The following is a 16,834-nucleotide window of genomic DNA, read 5'->3' as shown; positions in this document are numbered from 1 at the left end:
AAGTCAACCAAATTTTAACTGTTAGTGATTCGTTGTTATACCTTTATTGGCAGTATGAAGATGATGTTCCAGTACAAAATCACAATGCTAATGTTGTCCTTGGAGCATTTACAACGTGTCAAGCTCGTCTGGAACTCTACAAATATTTAGAATTGCTGCAAGAAAGAGTACTATATTTCGATACAGATTCCGAAATATTCACGTAGCGACCATCACAGCCCACAATAGAACCAGAAGTATTTCTTGGTTCAATGTCAAATGAACTGGAATCAATTGGACCAAAAGTATACATTAAAAAATTCGTGTCTGGTGGCCCAAAACAGTACGCCTTGGAAATATACGACCCCGATACGAAATCAACCAGTTATGTATGCAAAATTCGTGGGTTTACACTCAATTATACTGCAAGTCAAAAGTTAAATTTCAATAGTCTGGAGCAAATGATCGTAAATCAATCGAGTGAAAATATCTCCATTAGCACGCCGCACAAAATTTACAGAACCCACGATCATCATCTTGTCAGAAAACCTGAAGAAAAGAAGTACAGTTTCAACTATAAAAAACGACGATTACTACCAGACACATACGAGACATTGCCCTATGGGCATAAAAAAGCCAGAACAGAATAACAGTCATATTTTTCCCTAATCCCACCAACATCACTTCCCAAAGACGGAGCAAAGAATCAACACGGGACATGCTTCAACGATGCACAAGTTCCTTTTGATGCCACAGCGGAGACAAACTCAGATGACATCACCTTGCAGAAACCAGTGGAGAAAAAAAGGAATTCAGGTATGTCACATTTGCTTTTCTTTTTCTCTCCTCACTCTCTCTTGATCAGTTAGTTCGATGTTAATAATCTGTTTTTCTTCCTTCACAGGAAACAAAATAAATATTACCATGCATATTCATATGTTTTATTTTCTCTTTACAGAATTTGTACCCGTCACGGACACGTCTTCCTTTGAAGAAAAATAAATTCTGTATTATATTTCACATGCTAAAAATAAATGTACAGAAACATGATTCTGTGTTTTATTTCACATCCTAAAATCAAATTCTTTTCATGTACTGCGATTTCAATTTCTTTTTTCTGAATCAGTTTACCGATAAAATAAAATTTCTAAAAAAATGTTTTATGAAAAAAATCTAACTAAATTTTTGTTTCAGAACTTTTTTCGTGTACGAAATAAAAAATTTTGTGTACAAAATAAAATTCTGTTTCTGAAAATTTTTTGGGTACGAAACAAAACTGATTCAGAAAATTTTTGTGTACGAAAAAAATGTTTTCAGAAAAATTTTTGTGTACGAAAACAAAATTCTGTTTCAGAAATTTTTTTTGTGTACAAAACAAAAACTGTTTCAGAAAAAAATTTTATGTACAAACAAAATTCTGTTTCAGAAAAAAAATTGTGTACAAAACAAAAATCAGTTTCCGTCACGAAACTGCTCCGACTAAATGAATCGATTCATTCTGATAGTGTTGGCAACACTGGAAAATCTCGCCAAGTATCGCTCAGGCACTGAGTTACAGAGAACACAACTAGATTCGAACCAACAACCCTAAACGTCTGATTCATCTCTAAATACATCGAACTAACAATTAGATTATGTTTATACGTTTTAATGCCAATGCTTAGCACTGAGTCAGCAAGGTCTTCCTTCAAGTTCAAAGTCGTACACGAAGTAAAAAAGATGACAACAAGACCTTCTATCTTTCTATATGAAACATAAACCTAGTGTGAAAACTGCTCACACCGAATTATGTAATGTAACATAACCTGTCCATGTTCTTTTCATACTTGAAATTGCTTGCACCGAAGGTGGCATGGTGGCTCGGCGCTTATTTCTGATGTGTGAGGTCTCTGCTTCAATCCGCAAGCAAGTAAGTTTATGATGTTTTCTCATTTCATCATTTCTCATCATCGTTTCAAGGGGGACGTTAACATTTCCTGAAACTAGCACCAAGAATCATACTCGGGACCATTGCATAGTAATCAACACACCTGCACAGTCGTTTAGAGCTTGTCTCTAATGTGTGAGGTCCCTGCTTCAATCCTCAGTCAAGGAAGTTCATGTTTTCAACCATTTCTCATCACCATCGTTTTCGTGGGGACGTTAAATTCAACATTTCCTGAAACTAGCACCAAGAATTGAACTCGTGACGATTGCAAGGTATCCATGTTCACCCCTGAAGCGGAACAAAATGGAACACATAGTACTTATCAAGTTTAAGGGAATAATTTTAAATATGCCTCCATATAACGTAATAAGGCTCCAAAGGGAACGATAACTCCCCAAAAGTAAATCATTGTACTCTATTATACAACGAAAATGTCTCGTAAAAGATAATAGGATAAGTTAAAAAAATGTACAAATTTTAATATTTTTATACTCATCAAAGAGTACGAGATGCGATACTCCCCCCCCCCCAAACTCCTGATGTAAATCAATGTGATCTTATGTGTCGTGAGTGATCCCTGCCTCTGAGTAAACATAAGCAAAAATTTCAATAGGTAATGCAATCCCGGGCCAAAACATGTCTAACTCATTCGCTATGGTCCATGTGGGGGGTCCCAAAAGTGAAATAGGGTCACCCCGACGTCAAAGAATCACATTACCTCAAACCAAATACCTCTACTTCATTCGCACCAGTAAGGGAGGTTGTGGCTCAATGGTAGAGCGTTCACCTCTGCTGTGTGGGGTCCATGGTTCAAACACCGCAAAAGTAGTTTTGTGGTGGGTAACATTATGCTCCAGTTTCCTCCCACACTTTCATTCCTTTCTCATCGTCACCGTCTCCTTTAACCTAATTGTGGGGCGTAAAACTAAAGATTTCCTTTGCACCCGTGTTAGTCCATCTCATCAAAGATATAACAATCTCCAAATTTTATGCCATAAAAGGGAACGAAAGCATTCGTAAACCTGTACTATTTCATAATGTAATGAATCATGAAGACCATATTTTTAGTAATTTTAAAGAATCATCATGACCTCTGATCCAAAACTCCCAATTCAATGACGTCATAGCAGGGCCAAGGTACCTCCGACTCATTCTTACCATCGTGCATGGCCCCTGAATAAGCATAAGCAAAATTTCAATAGATGACGCAATCCCGGGCGAAAGCATCCCTGATTCATTCACTATGGTCCATAATGGCCCCAAATTGATTAATCGAGAGTGCGGTAGAGTGGGGCCCATACTACTGTGTTGTACACTAAGATCCCGACGGTTTAAAATGTTATTCATTTCTTCATCAAAACGTGATTGATGTGAATCTATGGATTTAAGATTGAACTTAGTTTCATGTAGAACATTTTCAGGAACTAAGATTATGTTACGTAATTCTGACATACTTAACGACCAAAAATACTACTTCCTATTGCTGCAAGAAGTGGTCCAAAGATTAATGGTAGAACCGCACCACCTTTTTGTAGTAACAACTTCTTCTTTTTCTTCAATGCCGTACGCTGTTGAGATAGAGCACGCAAGATCTTTTTATGTCTACGTAAGCGATGCTTCTGACGAGAATTTAAAGGCATGTTTCCTTTTATTGTGTTTTCAGTTACTTGAGAAATTGTTATTAAATCCCCTTAAGCATTTTGTAAAATTTGTTTTTGTTTCTACTCTTGCATTTGCACAAAGCATGGTGCGTGTTGTAGTGTTGTTTCTCCTTCAACATCTTCATGCAAACTAAACAAAACTTTCTGTATGCATGCCTTTTACGTTAGCGTACACATACATGATATCGTTGGGAAAAATATTTGTCCTATTCGCAATGCATCGTTTGTTTTCTGTGTCAAGTCAAATAATAAATAAGTGAGAGGCTCACGTGTTACTTCGTCGAACACATTCGCGATTTGTTTACCATACCGAGGCACAATTTGCGTAACTAAATATTGTATTTGTAACTTATTACTAGGATTTTTAAATACTATAGTATAATGTGCATTTAAACTAATATCACGTTGTAACCTTTAACTTTTATATTTTGTACTGTATGTGATTGTGTCTACTGTTGTTCTCAGATGTTCGCTTTCTCGGGACCAAGATGCGTTTGAGTATATCACCAATTTGACCAGCTACAAGTCTATGTGGCCATCACAGAAGAATAGCTCGCAACCAGGGATACACTCACTCGCTCCATAGTCATGGGAGAAAGAATCGGAACTCAGAAGACCTGCCCTACAACTGTACTATCGAAATAAAGTTTTGCGCAACGGAAAGAAAAAATAAAGAAACTCGAAAATTTTGAAATTTAAAAAATCAGGATTCGTGACATCCAACGATGCGTTCCCCGTAAAATTTGCTTTACGTCATTTCCCTTCTGATTTATTAGGACGACGGATAGGAAGACGAACTATTAGGCTCTAATTGATCAAGCTGTACTATACCCAAACCAAATAAAATCTTTTATATTCTACTGTACATTTTCTCAAGTACGAAATAAAACAGGTACGAATATACTATCTAAATCTTTACTTGTTTCTAGAAAGCTGTATGATATTCTTACAAAATCACTACATTCGATAGTAGTCGAGTCAAAATGCGGTTTGACCTGGGCAAAATTGCAACCTTTAGTTTTACACCTGTATTTTGTTTAGGTACCTCACCTGATGAAAATATCCAAAATCCGACAAAATCGGACCACGGGAACACCCCCAAAAACGGTTTCAAAATGTCCGACCTTGTTTTTTTGAAAAAGTCGTAGACCTTTACGTTGGCGGCTCTAGTAGCCCTCTTAATTGACACAGAGACATAAATGATACCTCGTTGGAACGCTCATAGACCACAAATTCCAACGAAGTGACTTTTGTACTCATCATGCCCAACCCGTAGAAGAAAAAGAAGAAGAAAGTTGATTTTTGTTTTTTAATTGATATTTCTTGGACCCTGGCAACACTGTACGTCCTCATACGCCGGCAGAAAAATTCCCACGCGTAGACCAGACATCGGTAACAATAATATAAAAAATGAAGGACGTAGGTTCAACAGTAAGGGAGATAAAAATTCGGAACCGCGGACAAAGAAGAGTCACTGTGTATATTTTTTTACTGTGTCTAACGTCTGTTCCTTAGATCTAGCATCCTCCCTAATTGTCACAGAGACATGAAGCATACCGCGTTGGAAAGCTTATGGAACCCCCTTGCCAGTGACGTATCGTTTGTGCTCCCTGTGCCCAACCTGTAGAAAAAGAAGAAGAAGAAATCTTTAAAAATTGGGAAAATCTAGACTTTTACCTTTCTTGGGCTCTGGCAACCCTGATAATCGTTCTACGCATGAAAAAATCTTGTTTCTTTCTTTAAATCAAAGGTCGCTTTAATATACGTACTATACATTAAACAAAAATATTCTTAAGCAAAAGAATGGGAATAACGAAAGACTTTAGGAGGCAAATTACACATCGACATCGTCATTGCCTACGCTAACTGTCCTCACCATTTTCATTTAAACAGTTAAGACATTCAGTTTCTTGGCATACGCCACAAGCAATAGCAAATAGAAGGTCATACCATAATACAGTGTACAAGACAATTCGTTTTATAGAAACATAACACCTATATATAAGGCAAAAATATTCTAAGGCAAAAGAATGGGAAGACGAAATACTTTGGGAGGCAAATTACACATCTACATCGTCATCGCCTACGCTGACACTGTCCTCACCATATTCATTTAAATAGTTAGAACATTCAGTTTCTTTGCACACACCACTAGCAATAGTACATGGAAGGGCATGCTTTCTGCAAGTATAATACGTTCTTGCACACCCGGAATTACAGTTGCAATGAACAATGGTGAGCAAATTCCATACCCATCAAACACGATGGTTGATGTGCCATATTTACGAACCGTATACTCAGCAAATGATGCAGCGATATTGTCGTACGAACTGCCTTTACACCATGGTAGTCTATGTAACAGAGATCCTCCGTCTAAGACATACAGAATATTGTCTGGCTCCGTTCACTCAAACTGTGCGCTCTGCTGCTTGCTGAACTCTCGTATCGCATAGGCCAGTGGGGCTTTGTCTGCCTTACGCATCATGCTGGGTGACTCAAATAAAGCCGGTGGGTAGGCACATAATTCATGTGCTAAGGTCTCCTCTAAAGATGTGCTGCCTGCATTAGCGACAACTAACAGTCTTTGAAACAAAAGATTCGAATCGACGGAGATATCGCTGCTGATTTTAACACTACTCGCGCATGCTAGAGTTTTGACTTTATCTGCACGTTTCCCCTTCACAGTGAACAGGTCTTTACCAGATTGTTTCTTCGCATGGTCTGCCCCAACTGAAAATAAATTATGAACGTTGACCGAGGAATCCGGTGTGACGCCAGTGGCAATGTTTCTCAACGATTTGTCTCCGTCAAATGATAAAATGGGCTGCAGTCGTGCAAGCATGCGTCGTGTGTCACTGATATCACGTGCCATCTTGACGTTTCGGCTCCTTTATGTTGTTCGCTAGTGACATATGCTGTGTGAGTAAGAGTTTGCATCGCCAGATTGTACTCGGAGCATGCTGGCATTGAGAGCACCCACAAAGATCGTTGCATCTCCGACATTCCACTCCCATGGGTTAGATAGACCTCCAGTGGATTTTAGCGATCTCATCAGAACCTGCTCTCTGACTAGATCAGAGGACAACCCAGCCCAATAACGGTTGCTTCTTCTAATAACTCCGAACCCATTTTGAAAGCTTTCGTGAACGTTGGATTAACCGATGGCAGCGTTAACATTGTTTGCAGGTACAAGCAAGTCGACTTCAAATTATTGAAGTGTCCTGCTGCAGCGAAAATGGGAATACAGTCTGCTATAGCATCAAGGTGATCCTCCCAGCTTCCTATTAGGTCTGCTGCCACAAGTTTCCTTGCTGTAGTCAACATGCGCTGGTATGCAAGAAACAACTGACTTTTTTTTGATGTGTTAATAAGTTCTGACTTTCGTGCTTCTATTTTTTCTCGGGCTTCTTGAAGAAGATGTGAAGAACTAGCTCCAGTTACAGTAATCTCACCCGACATCAGACTCTGATAGAGAGAGTAAGCATCGTTGATAGTTCTGTGTGTTCCGTTATCGGTCTCCAGAAAAACATTCTCCACAAGCAATGCACTTAATGCGAGGTCAACCATCATGTGCGCACGGAAGGCTCTTGCTACGGACTTGCCACTTAACATATGTACAACCAAATTTTCTCCATAAAACCTCATGCAAGATTTCACGTAAGCCTGAACCATCTATCAGGGAACCAATTGCTCCTAGAAGGTTCATGAGAGTATGAAATAAGCCCAACAGGACAACCGTGTCCTTAATACTGGTGTTATGTGCTCTGTCATGCAGGATACGTGAAGCTTTCCTAAACAGTGGTTGGTCTGAGGTGATGATTGGTGTGACTTCATATTTTCTCGCAAGATTATTCAGGTACACTAAAGTGGAATAGATGCATGGCATATCAGATGGATGGAGGTCAATAATCGGTAAGCAGAGAACAGTGGATTTCCCTGGATGATGAAGAAATGGATCTGCGTGAATGGCCTGCATCATTCCTGACCAGTTTGGTGTGCATGACGGAAAGTGTCCGGAAAGTTTCCACAAAATATCCAGGGAGATTTCGTTCGGTGATGGTGCTGTTACCAGTTCACAGTTGACCTTTTCAAGAATAGCCCTGGCTTCAGTGTATGCATGAATGGGAACACTGGCAAGGGACTTCACATCAGCATCAGAGACGGGCTTCCGAAGAATGGTTAGGCTGGTAGTAGTGGATGGAGTAATGGCCGCCAACATTTCTATACCATGGAATGTGCCTAAACCACTCAGCGTTTGGAGATTATGGTCTACATTATCCGCTGCAAAGAGGAGAGTCTGGTCTGCTGGCATTTCGACCACACGATTACCAAATGTACTTGCAGCACAGCGTTCAAACCGCTGCACTTCCGCATATGAAGAGCAAAATCCCAGGGGATGCAGCCTGTCAATCAGGTGTTTCGATCGATAGTGGTGGTGCAGCTGCACAGCAACACCTAACTGCAGAGGAGCTAACATATCTCTTGGTCTGGCTGCTTGCATCAAACACTGGCCAATCGATGTTATTTTGGTTTCATTGCCCTTTCCGGCAAAAAGTATGGCATAGAATAGTTTAAGGCTAGGTGGAATGTACTGAAGAAATTCCTGAATGCTCAAGTCGCTGGGTGAACGATATGTAGTTTGGATTTTATGTCGCTTTTGATCAGTCGAGCTACGGTTTCTATTATTCTATTTTTTCCTTTTCTTCATCATACTCTCGTGGTAAATCACGATATGCCCGTAAAATGTGATTGGCAGTTTCTCTAAGTGTAATAAAGTCGTTTTTTCCACTGTCAATAGAAATTATTTTTTTTTTCACCGAATTACTCCATTAGTTGACGCTTCATGTGTCGTCTGTGATATGCAATGTGATCAGTCCCTACAAGAAATGTGCCCATTTCTGTAACAAGTTCTCCCACAGTTAGTTTCTCATCATCGTGCTCTTCCAAATAACTACAAATGCGCTGAAATGCTCGGATTCTCTCATCATTTGTAGGTCGGCCAGCCCGGAATATTTTTGATGCTGGCTGACTGTCGGTGCAGTATTGTTGAGGAATTGATTTACCTGTTCGAAAGTTGATACTATATGATCTGTGATAGACACAATCTCCAGCATGAAGATCAGATGAGAAGTACTCAATTCGACCTCGGACAGTTTATGACCCGGTATCGTTTCGTTCATTGCAACACTTTAAAATGTTGTGTGGCAATGCTTGTGTTTTCACTCGCACATTTTCTGATTTCAACACGTGACGGTCATCAAATAAGACAGGCGTTCCGCAAAACAGGCAGTCACTGTTGCTGTTGAAAGACTCGTCCGACGAGCGAGTAACTCGTTTTTGCATCGGCAATGACGTTTTTCTCTTTAGGGCAATCGCAATATCTTTTTTATCAATGTAACGTTTGCGACAAGAGACATGAACCACCATACTTGTAGCGGCGAGAATGTTACTACCGCGAGCCTTACTGGCATTGTTCACACCTTCAGCTCCCTTTTCTTGAAGTGTGATGAGGTTATCGTCAGGATCTAGGCTTCTGCAGATGATACACAAACGTGTAAGGGAATCAGCCATGGCTCTACAGTGCCTAGGTTCATGCAAGACTATGATATGTAGAAAAGCTTATGGAACCCCATTTCCAACGACGTATCGTTTGTGTCACCTATACGCAACGATTATCAGGGTTGTCAGAGCCCAAGAAAGGTAAAAGTGTAGATTTTCCCAATGTTTTCAAGGTTTCTTCTTCTTCTTTTTCTACAGGTTGGGCACAGGGAGCACAAACGATACGTCACTGGCAAGGGGGTTTCATAAGCTTTCCAACGCGGTATGCTTCATGTCTCTGTGACAATTAGGGAGGATGCTAGATCTAAGGAACAGAAGTTAGACCACAGTAAAAAAATATACACAGTGACCCTTCTTTGTCCGCGGTTTCGAATTTTTATCTCCCTTACTGTTGAACCTACGTCCTTCATTTTTTTATATTATTGTTACCGATGTCTGGTCTACGCGTGGGAATTTTTCTGCCGGCGTATGAGGACGTACAGTGTTGCCAGGGTCCAAGAAATATAAATTAAAAAACAAAAATCAACTTTCTTCTTCTTTTTCTTCTACGGGTTGGGCATGATGAGTACAAAAGTCACTTCGTTGGAATTTGTGGTCTATGAGCGTTCCAACGAGGTATCATTCATGTCTCTGTGTCAATTAAGAGGGCTACTAGAGCCGCCAACGTAAAGGTCTACGATTTTTTAAAAAAAAAACAAGGTCGGCCATTTTGAAACCGTTTTTGGGGGTGTTCCCGTGGTCCGATTTTGTCGAATTTTGGATATTTTCATCAGGTGAGGTACCTAAACAAAATACAGGTGTAAAACTAAAGGTTGCAATTTTGCCCAGGTTGAGGGTAAAATTGCTCTAGATTTCCTGGACTATAGGGAGCAACGATGCGTTCTCTTTATGCTCCTATGGCTAATCGATTTTTAGCACAGATCGCTACTTGTGACTAAGCATTCTCATTTAGTTTTTACATACATACATGACATTCTTAATATATTTTCAGAGACTTCACATTACTTTCACATTATATATTTTTCTCGAATCGTTTATTGCACTTACATGCACGTGCCTTCTTCGTTTTATATTACTATTCATAAACAAACTTTAGACTCTATGGCCAGTGTAGATATGTAGATACAATAATATATGAAGGGAACAGTGTAACAAACTCAAGGGAAAAAGCACAAATATTTAATAATTTTTTAATAAAAGTTCTCGCCAAAATTATGGATGGTGATAAAGTAAATAAATGTAAACAGAATAGCTACAAAGTAGTTACTGTAAATAATTTTAAGCAAAGTTCAAATAAATGTGAAAAAACAATCTTTCTACAGCCAGTGTCAGAAGATGAAATAGCAAAATAATAATAAAATCTCTCAAAAACAAAAATACAGCTGGAATTGATGAAATCTTAGATAATTTATTGAAAAGATGTTTCAATCAGGTGAGAAAGCCACTTTGTCATTTAGCAAATATATCACTTACAAATGGCGAGTATCCAAAAAAGTTAAAAATTACGAAAGTTATGCCCTTGTTTAAAAAAGGAGAAACAAACAAATAACTACAGACCAATATCTCTCCTACCTGTCGTTGGAAAAGTTTTGGAAAAAATTATGTATAACAAGGTAATTAATTTTTTATTGAAAGAAAATGTTATCTCAACAAAACAACATGGCTTCCTTAAAGGTCGATCTGCAAACACGGCAATATTTAATTTCATTGGGAAAGTAAGAAATATTGTACATAAGGAAAAAAACTGTATAGGAGTTTTTCTTGATTTGTCTATAGCTTTCGATACAGTGCAATACAGTTTACTTTTGAACAAACTGGAGAACTGTGGAATAATTGGTAAAGCAAGGGATTGGTTTGATTCATACTTACAAAATCGTAGGTAAGTCGTAGAAATAACGCATAAGAATAACAACATTGCAGAAAGCTATTTATCAGATGAATTATATATAAAACACGGAATTCCACGAGGATGTATTCTAGGGTCATTGCTCTTTCTTTTATATATTAATGATTTTGAAAAACCATATCCTCGGCAGATGTTACCCTTTTCGCAGATGATACCACTCTACTAGTGAGTGGAAAAAATGAAAAATTATTGGAACAGAATGCTAGGCAAACACTAAATGAAGTATCTCTTTGGGTGAAGAATAATAATCTGTTTGTTAATGTTGAAAAATCCATTGCTATAAATTTTCATAACAAGTGTAGTAAACCAATATACCCTAACCTATATCTGAACCAAAACATAATTAACTATAGAACACTGTTCATTTTTATGTCATACTATAGATCATAACCTGACATGGGAATTTCTTATAGAGTCAGTTATTAATATATTAAATAAAATATGTTATACACCAAGGATTAGTAGAATGAAGGTAAATTTAAAATTAGCTAAACTCTTGTACCATTCGTGTTTTAACTCTATCTTGGAACATGGTATTATGTTCTGGGGAAATTCAAGTCAGAGATTTATTGTTTTGAAAATTCAGAAGAAAGCCATAAGAATACTTTGTGATAATAAGCCGAATTTTTTTTGTAGACATTTGTTTAAGGAGGTCAATATACTTCCACTGGATATTTTATATTTATATCGTTTCTTTTTGTGTTTGAAAGAACACTCATCGGCATTCGTAACAAATAAGGATGTACATAATCATAATACGCGAAATAAGAATGATTTTCATTTGTGTAATCAAGCTCACAAATGTATCAAAAATTGTAAGTTATGGTGATGTTAAGCTGTACAACATGTTGCCTATTGATATAAAGTATGAAGAAAATATGAAAAGCTTTAGATAAAAGTTAAAATCATTTCTATTAGAAACTTCCTGTTATACGATTGAGGAGTACGTAAATATCACGGCAAGGTAATATTACTTTATTTTAATCATGTAAATTTTTTGTACATATGACGCATGTTACACTTACTTGAGGAAATTCCTCATACTTGTAAGTTCATACAAAAGAAATAAATTCAATACAATACCTTTCTTAATTCTCCCCATGTTAAAGGCGTTATCGCGGGAACAGTCGAGGGGGAGTGTTTCCTTCTCCCACAGAAGTAGAAGTGGAAGGGGCACAAAAATCATAAAGGAGGAAGGCTTGATGGTGTCAGGACATGCGGAGTAGGTTAATTTTTTTACTTCTCTATTTACGTTGTCCATTTATTTTAAAGTATTGCTTTTGTTCAATCCCATTCATATCAATTCATCAAGTGCACTAATGCGTGGACAATTTAATTTTAATTTTAAAACTTCTTGTATGATGTACATAAAACAATTTTACAATTGTAGTTTAAAAACATATGTGTCCGAGGCACATATTTAAATAACCGTTACTGGTTTTGGAGGTTTTTGTTTGTACTGTAGTTGAGCGTGGTACTGTATAACCCAGTAGGGTATGTTTATCTGTGCTGTATAATGCTCAAAAACTATGTTGAAAACGTATATTTTTGGCCTATGTTTAGCAGAAGGGGTCCAGCTCTTTTATCTAAAAACTGTTACAATTTGGTAATTTCTGTTCACATTCGGTTAGTTTATGGTAGGTTATGTTAGTTTAGGCTAGCTTAGGTTAGTTTAGTTTAGGTTAGGTAAGGTTAGTTCAGTTTAGTTTAGTTTAGGTTAGGTTAGGTTAGTTCATGTTAAATTAGTGTAGCGGTCCCGCATAATTTTCCAAAAAATGATAGAATTTCTCTTATTTTTATAATATTAGGTAAGTTTAGGTTAGTTCAGGTTAGCTTAGGTTAGTTTATGTTAGTTTACGTTAGATTTGGTTACGTTTTGTTACGTCTAAGCACTTGCATCGTTCATTTCTCCTGTAAATTTTGTGTTTTTACGTGCTTTTGGACCCCTTGTACTAAACATACTCCTTTTTTTTTTTTAAATATGCAATTATGGTATTGTTAGGAAAAGTAGGATGAAAAAAATGCAAGTACGTCAGTTGTGTGCATGGTATTTTAGAAGAATTTTTACGTTACATAAACGGACCAAGTTTAGGAAATTTACCGGGTCAATTGAAGAGTATTTAAGTTTGTGAGAAAGAATGAGTACAAGAGAGGTAAGGGGAATAGTAAAAGTTAAGAAAGTGGTTGTATTTGTTGATTGTTTTTGATGTTAGCGGCACTGTATGTGGAGGCGGATGGACTGTTTAGCTGAGTGGTACACTTGTTTTACTATAGGGATCCAGAAATTGTAAAATGTACAGAAAAAAATGGTCAAGTCTTTAATTTGCCCGTTTCATGTCGAGAACAGAACTCAACCAAACCCTGCCGGGCTTCTAACCCGTTCCTACTACTATTAATACTTATACTATGGATCCGTATTAAAGTAATAATGAATGCCTAATATTAAGTGGTCCGGCGATACGGCACAAATGTCATTTTTGTGGCAGTGGTTGAGTAGTGTATCATTTCTCCGTAAGTTATGCAATTCGGGGCCGCCGTCTGCGGGAGTTAACCCTTAGTATGAAACTGTGACAAGTGCTGTTGAAACTCGTATCATTACCCAAACCCACTTGTTTTCATTCCGCTCGTTTATTCGCATACCCATCATCGCAGAGACGCCTGCTTCCTCCAGACGCACCCACGCGCTAGCGCGCGACTCACCAGCTTTGCCGTGCGCTAACTTCGTTAGATGGTATTTGTGCTTTTTAGTGGCTACCCACAACAGGTTGGTTCGTGCTTTTTTGTACTAAATTTTATGTCATATGTTCGCAAGCCGTATTTATACGTAAATCGTACAATAATCGTATTTCTCAAGAAATAGTTTTGGTGGCCTCTTTGAATTTTATCTACACTAAGCGAGATATTATCGTGTCGCCCACCGCAAATCTTTTAGGAGACAATAAGAAGGAAATTAGTGAAAGAATTATATTTTTCAACAATTATTTCAAGTGGAGCGCCAAAAGTAAATTTGCACGGTAATATATATATATATATATATATTTTTTTTTTTTTCATTAAGCTTATAAGAAACGGTGGGATCTCGTTTACAATCTCTTTCAACTGGTTTCATGGCTCCAGAACTAAGTTCCCTTTGTTTGTCTAAATTGTGATAAAGGTAGAAACCAACAAGCTCAGTGGGGCTTGTAATTCCCTTCGCTCGCTAAGGTGTACTTTGTGGTGTAGGTGACACTGGGCTGTGCAAGATTGGGGAAGAAACTAAAACCTACCCCAAACGGCTCAGATTTACTTTACGGGTACACATATTTTTTATTTTTGAACACAAATATGGCAGAGTTGAAAAAATATCAGGTTATTTCCTATAAAGTCATTGGTAATGTACAAATACATACTGTGCTCCAAAAGTAAGGTAGGGGTTTTAATACTATGTAGAATATTTGCACTTTTACACTGTCTGCGTTTGGGTATTTCCACCTTCGCTGACGCGCTTTCTGCCTACGGATACAGCGTCGCTATTGGTAGGGCTTCCTGCTGGGTCCTGCCCTGATTCGGTTAAATAGCATTTGTGCTTTTTAGTGGCCACCTAGTTAAAGTTAGTATATTTTGCACAATACTTCATATCGTGTACGTATACTGAAGCTCTCCTAAAGCGAATCTGTAGAGCGGAATGGAAGTCCACGTCCCAAACACGATTGTTTAAGATACAGAGGATTGATTTACTAAATATATATAGGTAGTGAATTTATGTATGGACCCGTACAGTAAATCTGCACCCAACAAAACTTTACATTATATGTATTATGGAAAGTAATGTAATAGGATTTACAAGACCGTTGCCACTTTGTATAGTTTATTAATGTAATGAAATGAAGTGATAATTGTGTACACTACTTAGTGATGTAGTTGACTGGGACGTAATGTTGGCAACTTTTATTACAATAGCTTTTTTTATTTTTATTTTTTTTAAACTTATTCGGTTTACTACATATCGTCATAAAAATGGTATGGTAATTTTACTTTTGAAGTGAGTAAGTGCATATGAAAAAGGACTGTCTAAGTTATAATTAGCACTGACATAGTGAGGTCCTTTGTAGCTGAACGGTTAGCGTACGCACATTTGGCGTGGGATACCCAGGCTTTTCGCGGAGTGTGTCAATGTAGTTTGGATCGCATGTGTTACTGTAGGTCCACGTCCCATATGTCTTCGCTGCAGAAAGGGGCGCTGAACTCAAAAGTCTACTCCAAACCACTGTCGTAGCATTCCTGTACAATGTAGGAAACCAGTATTTTATGTTTATAAGTGTAAAATTACAAGTACCCGTATCTGCAGAATGTGTATTTAATGTTATAAGTATATAGTTACTAATCCTTGACAAGTGCTCTAAGCTATAGAAGTGCGCTTTTTATACGGTATGAAGGTTTCCAACATCCGTCTGTGCGTATACCTTCCATCTTTGACGCACTTACTCCCTGCTAACTTGGGCCCCCTGTTGCGCTCTTGTCTTGACTGTTAGGTAACAATCTTGCTTTTAGTGGCTAGCACAAATTGGTTAGTGTTTTGTACGCTGGTTAGTGCTTTTTCGTGTGTGTCAAGTTTTGGCACACTACTCGAAATAATTGGTGGAAAATTATAACTCGTTGATTGATTTCCTTCTTATTTTCCTCCAAAGGATTTACGCGGACATGACAATACCCCTCTTAGCATAGATAAAATTCAGGGGACGGAGCAGCGAAAGTAATTGTTAAAAAATCACAACTCTTTCATAATTTGTGTGCAAATACGTATGTTATAGAACCTACAGTGCAAGAATTACAAAGTAACCCATGCTAGGTGTCAATAGAACACACAAATACTATCTAACCGAATTAGAGCAGGCGCGTCAGTGACTGTATATGCATGGTGTTTCATAACAACGCCGACAACGTTTGGGAAGTGATGGGAAGGTTCTAGATTACGGGTCCCCCTTTCTTTTTCATAAATAGAAGTATTCGCTTACCCGATACATGCTCCTTCTTCCTTATGCTTGCGATGATGATGTTTCTTTAGTTGCTGTGAACACTATTTATTATGAATTATATTAATCGTTTTGACAAGTCAGAACTTCATGTTGTTGTTCTTTTACCCAGGGTGGAAAAAAACTCGTATAATACAAGTCGCGAACTGAAGAAAAAGCATTAGGAATTAGTATTAAATGCTAATTAAGCCATTTAAGTGAAAATATTGGGGTTGAATTTTGAATTATCCCGAATCGTTAACCTATATCAATCCCAAACAATGTTTCTTAACCCTTTTAAATTATGGCTATTTTTAAAGGTAAATTATAGACTTTCCGTCAAGCAGCTACAGCATCATCCCTATTTATCCTAGGATCATGGTACATACATCACTCTCTTTAGAATAGAATAGCTTTTGAAACGGTAATATTCACATTTCCCTATCATGTCCCTGAAGCGGGAAATTTTGAGAGTAGTCGTCTTTTTTTTTTATACTTTTTTTTTAAATTTGGATCCCCTCTGTATTCTCTAGTGTTAACACACAGATCTCAAAATCAACTGGGAAATACTAAGGGGTGTACTAAATTTCAAGCTTCTATCTTGAGTAGTAAGGGTGAGAAAACTATTTGATAACGAGCTAAGAACATTCCCACAATGACCCGGATGTAATAAATATAAAAATTTCCTCAAACATCCCTATTTATTCTAGGATCATGATTTGTACATCATTCTCTTCAGAATAAAACAGATTTTCAAACCGTACCCTTGAAATGTCTCCATCATGTATTTGGGCGGGTAAATCACGAAAAA

At 37.7% G+C, this 16,834-nt stretch overlaps 1 protein-coding gene across 4 annotated transcripts in view; it reads left to right on the top strand.

The window, feature by feature from the left end:
* Positions 1-12,154: 12,154 nt before the first annotated feature.
* The window catches only part of LOC145690647 (uncharacterized), a 31,192-nt gene continuing 26,512 nt past the window's right edge, over positions 12,155-16,834 (top strand). The window contains exons 1-2 of one of the 4 annotated variants that reach the window (XM_081765746.1): positions 12,520-12,638; positions 13,035-13,185. The gene's annotated coding sequence lies outside the window, so the exon portion shown is untranslated. Of the gene's footprint in view, positions 12,255-12,388; positions 12,639-12,667; positions 13,186-16,834 lie in introns of those variants that run through there. The other 3 variants (XM_081765747.1, XM_081765745.1, XM_081765748.1) reach the window with 3 other exon arrangements.

Source organism: Thermobia domestica, chromosome 7 (genome assembly GCF_964235325.1).
Source record: "Thermobia domestica chromosome 7, izTheDome1.hap1.1, whole genome shotgun sequence".
Classification (NCBI taxonomy): Eukaryota; Metazoa; Arthropoda; class Insecta; order Zygentoma; family Lepismatidae; genus Thermobia; species Thermobia domestica.
Note: the sequence above shows the minus strand (reverse complement) of the source record. Positions and strands in the feature narration are given on the sequence as shown.